The sequence below is a fragment of the Xiphias gladius genome, chromosome 18 (assembly GCF_016859285.1).
Source record: "Xiphias gladius isolate SHS-SW01 ecotype Sanya breed wild chromosome 18, ASM1685928v1, whole genome shotgun sequence".
Taxonomy (NCBI): Eukaryota; Metazoa; Chordata; class Actinopteri; order Istiophoriformes; family Xiphiidae; genus Xiphias; species Xiphias gladius.
This window is the reverse complement of record NC_053417.1, coordinates 12,211,050-12,220,980: the sequence shown is the minus strand read 5'-3', so window position 1 is coordinate 12,220,980 and position 9,931 is coordinate 12,211,050.

The following is a 9,931-nucleotide window of genomic DNA, read 5'->3' as shown; positions in this document are numbered from 1 at the left end:
CTTTGGCACAAAAAACCTTAATTGCAGAGGGAATATGCTTAGAAATGCATTGAATCACATGTCCTTTACATAAGAAAAAGTTTTCACAGCAGTGGAGTGACCCTTTAAACTCCATCTAAGTTGCCCTTTAAGCTCAGTTACTTCTCATAAACACTTTTTTTTTTCAACTTATAATAATGTCCTTTTCTTTAACTTTTACTAAAAACATGTTCACTTGCTTATGGGGTTAAGTTGCCATTTAAACCTTGCTTAAGGGGTGGAGATCTCCTTTAAACCGTGTGACATTTAACAACCGCAAACACTGGCACATTAGATTTATCCTCAAACATATAAGCTAAGCATAGTATGCAAGGTTAATAGAGTCCTTAGTTGCAATTTCCAAGTTGAATCACTTCTCACACCAACTTAACTTGACGGTTGTGGTATAGCACTTCCTGGCGCTGGCCTGAAAAGTTGCGCTTTCAACACAGTGTAATTACCAGTGCTTGCAATGGCTATACTGAAAATGTGTTATGGGCTTTGCGTTATACACTGGCTCTTCATCACTTCGTTACCAACTGCAGTCTTGTAGTCTCTACTACTCGTGTTGAGCAAGCAAGTTTTCACTGTAGCTCTCTTCATGACAACACAGACACAGGTCGGTTCTTTGAAATGGGCTTTTATTGCTTGGCCACATCTTTTTTCTCTGAGGCATTCTCGCCAGTCTTGCCGTAAGAACTATATTTGTGAATTAACACAGTACAAAAATACATCAACAAATTACACAGTACATTGCATGAAAACAAATGAAAATACAAAATGGTGCTTAGCGTGAACATGAAACAAAGGCATTCTACAAGTAGAACAAAATACCCTCTTGGCCGCTTGTCATAAAAAGAGGTTCTTGAATCCTTAAGAGTCTTTCGATAGTCTCTTTGACTGTTTGCTTTGGCTTCAGACATCAATAATCATGACTTTGAATGCAATATAACAGAGCCTTGTGAGAGACTTCCACTCACCTTTACTAAATGCAGCAGTGCATTCTTGTAAGATACGTTATTTTGTGCCTCATTGTATTTTAACTGTAACCAATAAATAAACTGTGCATTTCATAAAATCAGATTTAAGTTTAACCTTACATTAAATAAATGATTGATTGATTTATTGCATTAAATTGTGGAATCAATAATGAATCAATTATGCATCATGAACATAGAGCATTTATGCAACAGCACTTACGGTGAAGATATGTTGATTTTGTGTTCACAACTTGTTTCTGCTTCCCCCAAGTGGCAAAAAAAAGTAGTTATTGCGGGTAGAAGTTTTAAGTCTAATGTGTGATCAGAGGATTTTATTTGTTATTTATGTTCACTGTGATGTTTTAGGGTCAAGCCACTGATTCCCACAACACTGACCTGCGGCTATCCATCCCCAAGTCTTGGTTAGCAAACAGTTAGGACTGAATGGGGTCAAATAGTGAGGTTACTGGGATAAACACCGAATCAAATTCAAGCTACAGTCTTTTGCCTGTGCTGTAGTGTGGCCTATGGCTACTTTGTGACTGCAACTGAACCTGAAACATTAAAAGATGCATTTGACATTCCCCATGGCTAGACAGGGCTAACAAATCTATGCAAGTAACCACCAGTATGCCACAACTTCAACACAGCTCCATCTATGTGGTACCGAATGCGCTATAAGTCACAAGCAACATCTGTTCAATTACACGCCATCAAATCATTAGCTAGTGCTCGTATAATGAGGTCATCAGTAGGGATATTACCACCCAATGCACACTTTTTCCCACCACACACTGACTACTCCGACGGTGATGGCCGGCTCAGCGTACCAACCTATGTAATCCTCCCTCACCCCGCTCAACACGACAATCTCTCTTAGCCATTCTTCTGCTCTATTGAGTACAAAGCCACTCGCGCCACTCTTTTTCTCCTCTCAAGCAGAATCATTGGCAGTGACAAACATCATTATAATGTTCCTCAATGAGTGCTTCACCTTTAGCTGCATGTTGTAGCCTGCGGGGGGCTTTTCTCCTGAGTGGGATCTATGTGCTGACCCGTGTTTGCATGCTTGCAGTTTGACTGTCCACTCCAGTGACTCACACACCCCAGTCAGTTCTCAGCCTTTTCATTAGAAGATAGTGAAGATGTCACTCTAGCTACATGACTGACTAAATAAAGACATGTAAAAAAAAAACAACTAATAAATAAATAAATTAGATTTGAAAATGCTGAAAATACAAACGAAGAAAAGGTTAATAAAGTACTACTCTGGGAAACCTCCAATCTACAACACAAAGTTTACCGAGTAATAGTTAACATTTTACTAACCAACAAAATTATTTTCAGCTGTGCACTGATGCCAGAATGACTGCCAGATAAATCAACATGAATAGGAGGAGTGCTACTCTCCTTCTTCCTTTCTGTAAAATAAAAATGTAGTTGGGAAACCTGGGGCACAGTTGAAAACATACAAATTAGGCTAAATATGACGTAATACAGTATATACATAGTTTAATAGGATGTACAATCACAGGATATAATGTTTGGTACATTTATTTGCATGTTTTGGTAATCTGTATGGTGGGGAGTTATTGCTGGCAGAAAAAGGGATTTAGCAAGTAAGTGATATAGTATGTGGCATCAAAGCTTTAAGTATTAATGATTTACAACAGTGGAGCTGCTGAAAACTCTTCCTATAGCATTCTGGTCTCAGCATTTTTGGGATATGACTGACTAGTGGATGAACAACTGCCTTTCCATTGTTCAAATAAAAAGGAAAATGCTATACATATTCTAATATTTTTTATGCAGAGGCAAGAACCTTCCACCAAATGTTGTCTAGAGTGTGTTTTCAGGACTACCCATTCACATAAAAATCTTGAACGTTGTACCATCTATTGGCTTTCTGCTTAATGTAAATTACAGTTACTTTATAATTTAAGGACCCTAATATGCATGAAATATTAATCTGTGGACTATTAGAGCCACACTGCCACAGAGTCTATTGGGGGCTTAAGTGTTCTTTATGACAGAGCTGTGCTTTCAGACAGTCTGCTGCAGACTATTTCAAGTATTAACGCTTTCGGTCCTCTGTGAATTTGCCATAAGATTAAGCTCCGAGAAAGAGTCACGCATGTCCCTTGGCAGGCATTTTTATATCCTAAAACTATTATTTCACCGATGATTTATAACATATTAACTACACGTGTAAATTTTCCTGTGACCATTTTGACAGCACCATTAATGTTGCTAAAACCCAGGATATAAAAATTCATACTGGGTCTCAACAACAAAACGCACAAAAGATGCTGCTTTTTTTGTTTTGTTTTATGCATAATGCGGGTTTTTGGAGGTACATCAGTAATGTGGCTCTGGTTAGGAAGCATGTGGTGACTTTGACCTTTCTAACCTTGGCAAGATGATGCGATGACCAACTGTGAGGCCGGCTGTCAGTCTCTCACTGAGCCCTTTTCTTTAAGTGACAGGCCTGGAAATGTTTCCAACACATTAATTTAACTGTTAAAGTATATCTAAAAGCAAGGGAAAATGCAGTCATTAAGTTATTATGATAACATCTTTACTGTCCAATTAAACTAAATGTTTTGCTAATCACAAGAAAATTATGGATGGAAACATAATCTTGTTTGTGCTGACGTTGCTCCCTGTAAGTACCCTACACCTTGCCACTGAGTGTGCTTCTGCTGATTCTTTATGGAACAAATCATGAGGAACAGATGTACCTGTTGTCAGAGATGGCAGCCCCTGTAGGGCGTTGCTAGCTCTGTGCTCTGGGATCATGTGTCCACCCTGTTACCAAGTCCAAGAGGTGTCTGACACATTTGTGGCAGGTGGATTGCCAGGTGTCCCAGCTGGTGGCCAGGCATATATATGCTCAGGGATGTCGCATACAGTATTCTCAAGCGACTATTCCTGAAATACTGTTTGTTCAGATCTGAATAGGCCAAAGAGGGCAGTGGTAACCAATGCAGCTCCATGTGTATCTAATGCTCGAACTACACATTTTCACTTTTCTGTTTTCAGATACAGTATATGTTTTCAGGTCCCTGAACGCAATGTGTGTGTTCATTTTTGCTTTGATTAAATTTTGCTCACCGATTTTCCTGGAAAATCGTTAATACTCTAAATTATATGAAATGTGATCAGTGATATCACTTCAGTGAAACTGCAAACAATATGGCATATGTGTCCGTAGTTCCTGAAAAGTATCTGCATTTCAAAATACAGTATACTCTGATCAGTAATGTGAAAAAAGCTTCTCTTGAGAGACAGGGACAAACTACGCGACATGCAAAGTAGAAAGGTGAGATGACTCCTGGAATCTAATGTGACTCTGTTGTCTGTGTGTGTGTGTGTGTGTGTGTGTGTGTGTGTGTGTGTGTGTGTGTGTGTGTGTGTGTGTGTGTGTGTGTGTGTGTGTGTGCGCGTGTGTGTATTCTGTATATTGGAGGTACTACACCTGTAAGCCCTGCACTCACTGGAGCAAAGCCTATTAGAACAAGCTTGAGACATATCCCGCAGACTGTGAACTGTGAACACACACACACACACACACACACACACACACACACACACACACACACACACACACACACACACACACACACACACACACACACACACACACACACACACACACACACACACAAGCCCATTTTAGGTAGACAGGACATTGTACAGTGCAGGCATGAATTACCATCTTGATCATATCCACAGCAGCCGCAATGTCATGCAAACGTATTGTTCTGTCTAAAGCTGAGGTCACCTTCAATAAAACAACAAGTCAAGGTGTGGCTTTATGCTGTCTGCAGCTGTTATGCTTTGTTCTAGCCACAAAATGTATTTCTTATCTCCTGCAAATACTTATTCATCAATTGACAGCGCAGAATCCAGTAACTGTCAAAGGTAAACTTATTGCTCTGCCTGCTGCAGAGCTACTGAGCTACCATGAACACAATGTGTGGTATTCTAAAATTCACTTAATGCAACAATGATGCTTTTCCAGACACAAAGTTTATTTCTAATAATTGATCAAAGCTTAGTCATTCCTTTGACATCAAACCACTGTAACTGTCTAGCATTTAGTATCTCAGGCTCTTTTGTGCATTGTCCGATATTTGGTGCAGATTAAATATTGATTTCTATACATTATGGAACATGGTGAAAAATGTTCCCTTGTGTTGGGTTATAAGGGGTGTTACTGGAGGCCACTCATCATTTTTCTGATACCTACAATTTGACTCAAGAGGTGAGATTATACCATATACTAGGCTGTCGTGGCCTTTCAATATTTTAGTTATTTGAGTATTCAGCAAGCCTTTCTCAAACGACTTGTTCATAGCAGTGATCAAACTCCACTAAACTTACTTTCCATTGCGCTAAGTCCTTAAAGCAATCAAGGATGAGGAGAAAATAGACTATCTCCAAGAGAGTATCTCATGCTGATTTGCTCGCTATGCTTATCCAAATAGTCTGGCTCCTTATCAAATTGGGTTGGTTTATTTGAATGGGAGTGAAGTCCCTTTTGGTTAGCAGAAGATTACTATTGATTTAATCTGAAATTGTTAAATACGGGACAGATGGTGACAGTAGACCTTGAATTCTGAAACGATTGTCCATAATACACTGTAATACACTGTCTCTTGGTGTCGTTCTTCTTTTCTGCATAAAGACAAGGCATCTGTAGACTACTAAAGTGTTCTTCAAGGGACTAAGCAAAATTTTTGTGAGAAATAGCCATAGTTGTGCACTTCTGTGGCCTCTTCACATTGTGAAGACCAATAACTTCTCATGCAACATTGAAATATCTGAAGATATTTAGGATCCATGCGCTACTCCTCCATTTTTTTTTTTAAGAAATGTATCCAGATCAATTAACTTAAATTCTAGCACTCAGAGAACTTCAGTAAAAGGTGTACAACTGAATGATCCTAAATGTCTGGGTAAATACACATTGTTTTCCTAGCTACAATATGTTACAAAATAATAATCCATCATGGCTCTCATCCTTACTATGCTGCTATGATTACAATTGATATTGCATAATATCATTTGTCTTGGGTGAGTGATGTTACTGATTGTGAAAAATGAGAATTGGTGTCAGCTGTAGAACAGAGACTGTTTCAGCATCCTTGTCCACAGCTCATTCAAAGCTGTCTCCTTGTGCCAGTAGATAATTACAAAGGATTTACAGCAGGCCCTCGCCCCGAAATACAGTACGCCTCATCAGGACTAAATGTCATTTGCCTGTTTTGAAGATAATTACAGCAAAGTTGACAAAAAGTCCCCACAGGTCAGTTCAACTGATTTTCTAATTACAGATATCATAAGGACTGTGATGATGCGGCCTCTGCTTTCATCTGAGCACCAGGGAGTATCCACAAATGCACTACAAGCTTGATGCTTGCCTTGTTGTTGTTCTTTTATCCCTCTATCCCACACACAGGAGCAGCCTTTGAGCCTCTGCAGATGCTGGTGAGAGCTAGGAAATCAATGCACTCAAACAGGGATAAGAGGGGCTTGGTTCTGGATAACTCAGGGTGCCCTAGTGTGAATTATTCATTTGACGGGAGAGACACAGTCACAATTGCTGGTGCTGCAGAGGTGTACTGGAGACAAAGAATATGAAAGCTAAACCCAATCACTCCCTAAATCTCAGAGCAGAGGCACTGCAATTCCTGGTGTTTGGTTTCTCTCGCTCCCTCTGTGTCAGGGCAGGTACAACACAGCTTCTGACAATGTTGTAAACCTGTTTGAAATGGAAACAAGGGCAAGGGTTTTTCTGTGAGCCTGCAGGGTTTTCTGGTACAGATAAAGCTAGTGTGTATTGTGTAATTATAATCACTGTAGACATAATTTTCACAAAAACAAAGAAACAAACACACAATCGATACTCATGGGACTTTCATTACTACATGAACAATTTCATGATTTGCACGGGATGTAAAAAAAGCAAGTCTTATCAGAGCATAATTCTTATCCATTTGATAAGAATTATTGATGTACGTCAATGTTAGTTGAAAAACAATTTCTTATTGTACGTAGGTGCCATCACAGCAGTTCTTAATTTGCATTGCCTGTCATTTCACTCAGAGAATTACTTCTTTTAAAACTCAAAGATGAGGAAGAATATATTCCAAAGCAGGAGATATCTACTGTAAGTAAAAATCATCACAACAGTAAGAGAATCTATTATTAATTTTAACCTTTTGCCTAAGCTCATTACGTTCAGTCTAAATATATGAAGATATTAATCATATCAATCCCAGATAAAATGTTCTTAAAAGTGTGTGGCCTTTCTAGCTCAAAGAGATTGGCATCCACGCAAATGTGTAGGAATATTTATATATATATATATATATATATATATATATCAAAGACATAAATCTCACATATACTTCTCACATACAAAGTGAAAACACCTTAAGGGAATGCATTTACACACACATTTGCACAGACAGCCTGCAAAACACACACACACACACACACACACACACACACACACACACACACACACACACACACACACACACACACACACACACACACACACACACACACACCTACAGAATACTTTTGAACTTTTTCCTATTTTAATGTTTATCAAAAGTTAAATTTTGTCTTCATGTCACTGTAGGTTTGTACTTTGAAGAGGTAGCTGTCACTTTAAATCTGGAATATTTCTTACTTACCATAGAGACTAAAAGCTCAAGGGGCTGGGTATCATATAAATCTTTGTTGGTGCTTTTCAGATTCTCTTTCAGAAGTGTGGTATGTTTCAAAATATATTTAATTTGCACAGGTGCCCGCACATATGCGCGCACCCAGAAATCCAAATTCAGAGGGAATTTCTGCAGCTTTTGCTTTGATTGTGAATTAGGTGGTAATTTGCTCCACTCCATCCCCTTTCATCATTTCTCCCTGGCTGCATTGAGTCTGCTGGGTACGTAGGCACTTGAATTTCTTATTCATCAGGAAATGATTGTGAAAGCAAGTATAACAAAAAGCAGACCGATACAACACAATTCTGATAATGATTCCAGTCCATGACTTCATGACATTTGAGAGGCCAGTAACTGATTAATCTTGAGGTAGTCTGGGTTGTAACCTCCTATCAGAGGGACAACTACCTCTATTTCATGGTTCAAGAACTCAGCTTTTCTAAGTGAGAAGACAGATTGGCTCAAGGTTAAATGTGTTGGCAAGACAGTCATTAGTGTGCAGCAAGTGAAGGCTGGTGGTAAGGGACAAAAACTTCAGCCCCTTGATTTTCTGTGAGATATCTCCCACCCAGATAATTTAGCCCATGGGGCCAGAAGTCACAAACCAATCTCAAAGCCCTTGTGTTATACCATTTTGAACTAACATGACTAATTAGCAAGAAGTAGTCAAGTCTTCTCCTGGACGTATTTCTGAGCGCTTGCTTTGTGTTAGACATGTATCATTAGTTAATGAGTATCTCTGTCTATCTCTTTATGCCTACATTGCCTAATGAAATATAAACAGTTAACACAAGCCCTATAGTTTTTGCTCGTTGTTTCTCCTTCCAGATCTCATTTGGGGACTTCACTTGTGCTTTCAACATGATTTTCATGAACCTGCTGCACAGTAATGTGTTGCAGCAATGTGTTGCAGCTATACATTGCTCCGTCACTGTGTAGGCAGATATCAGCCTTCCTGACAAATCGAAGGCAGCGACCTGTCAAACACCACGCTGCAAGCACAGGTGCACCACAGAAATGTGTTTTCGCCTCTACTACTCTCACTGTAAATCTATCATTGTATGGCCTAACTTGTTGTAAAGCTTTTTCAGTTTATGAACAACACTTGTCTTGTGAACTTCAGCTCTAAAAGTAGGTTTGAGCTGATAAACAGAGGTGGGCGTTCCTTCATCATACTGCTCAATCAATAACCATGAGATGAAACTGTGAAGATGAGAATTCATTTACAAGGAACTAGGGCTACAAGTACCGATTACTGAATTTTCATTGTTTGATTATTTTACTCATGGCTTAACCCCAGAGCCTCAGATGACATATGTTCAAATTTCACGTCTGGTGCATTTAACGGTACGAAACTGAAAAGGTTAGCGCGTAGAGATAATTACCATCTGACTCTGAAGTTCCTCTCAGCTCTATGGAGCTTCATAGTTACTTTCAGCTAATTGTTTTGATTGTATGGCCTGTAACTATACCATTTTGATTCACCTCACATCCCTGCCTTTCTTTGATATTAAATGTTGTATTGTAAACATATAGCTCCTAATCCTCCTTACTCCATAACATGGATATATTATATATATAATATTACTCAGATCTTACATTAATTTTTGGGACTATTATATATTTCTCTTACATTATTCTTTTTGGTAAATAGGAATCCATCATTATCCATTCGGTTTATTGGTTTAGTTGCAACAGAGAAACTCAGCCTCAGGGTACGGTATATTTCTACAGACATATTTATATAAACAGCTTAAACCAAGTGACACCTTAACCGCGTATATGGACAATCACCTTTTTACTCCAAATATAAGGCTATAGCCAGTCCATTGGCTTAATAGGTTCTAAGGTCAGTTATCACCAGCAGCATTAAATGAGCAAGTATGCCAACTCAAAGGCTTCAGTAAAAGATCGAGTAATTAATGTTCTTTCCATTTCAGCTGAAAAAAATGTAATATCACGCAGTTTTTCTTGGTCCAGTGTTGCAGGTCAGTAACAGAGAGTATCCTCATATCAGGCATGAATCTTGCATTTAGATCCACATCCCTCTGTTCTAAGGATGAACTCCAGTGTGTTATCTGCAATACTACTGAGCAGGTGACGGAGCTGCTGACTGTGCTTGATTTGATTAAAATGGAATGGCATCATGTAGAGAGAAGGGCAGGAAAGATTGCCCTAACTCAGTCAATGCGC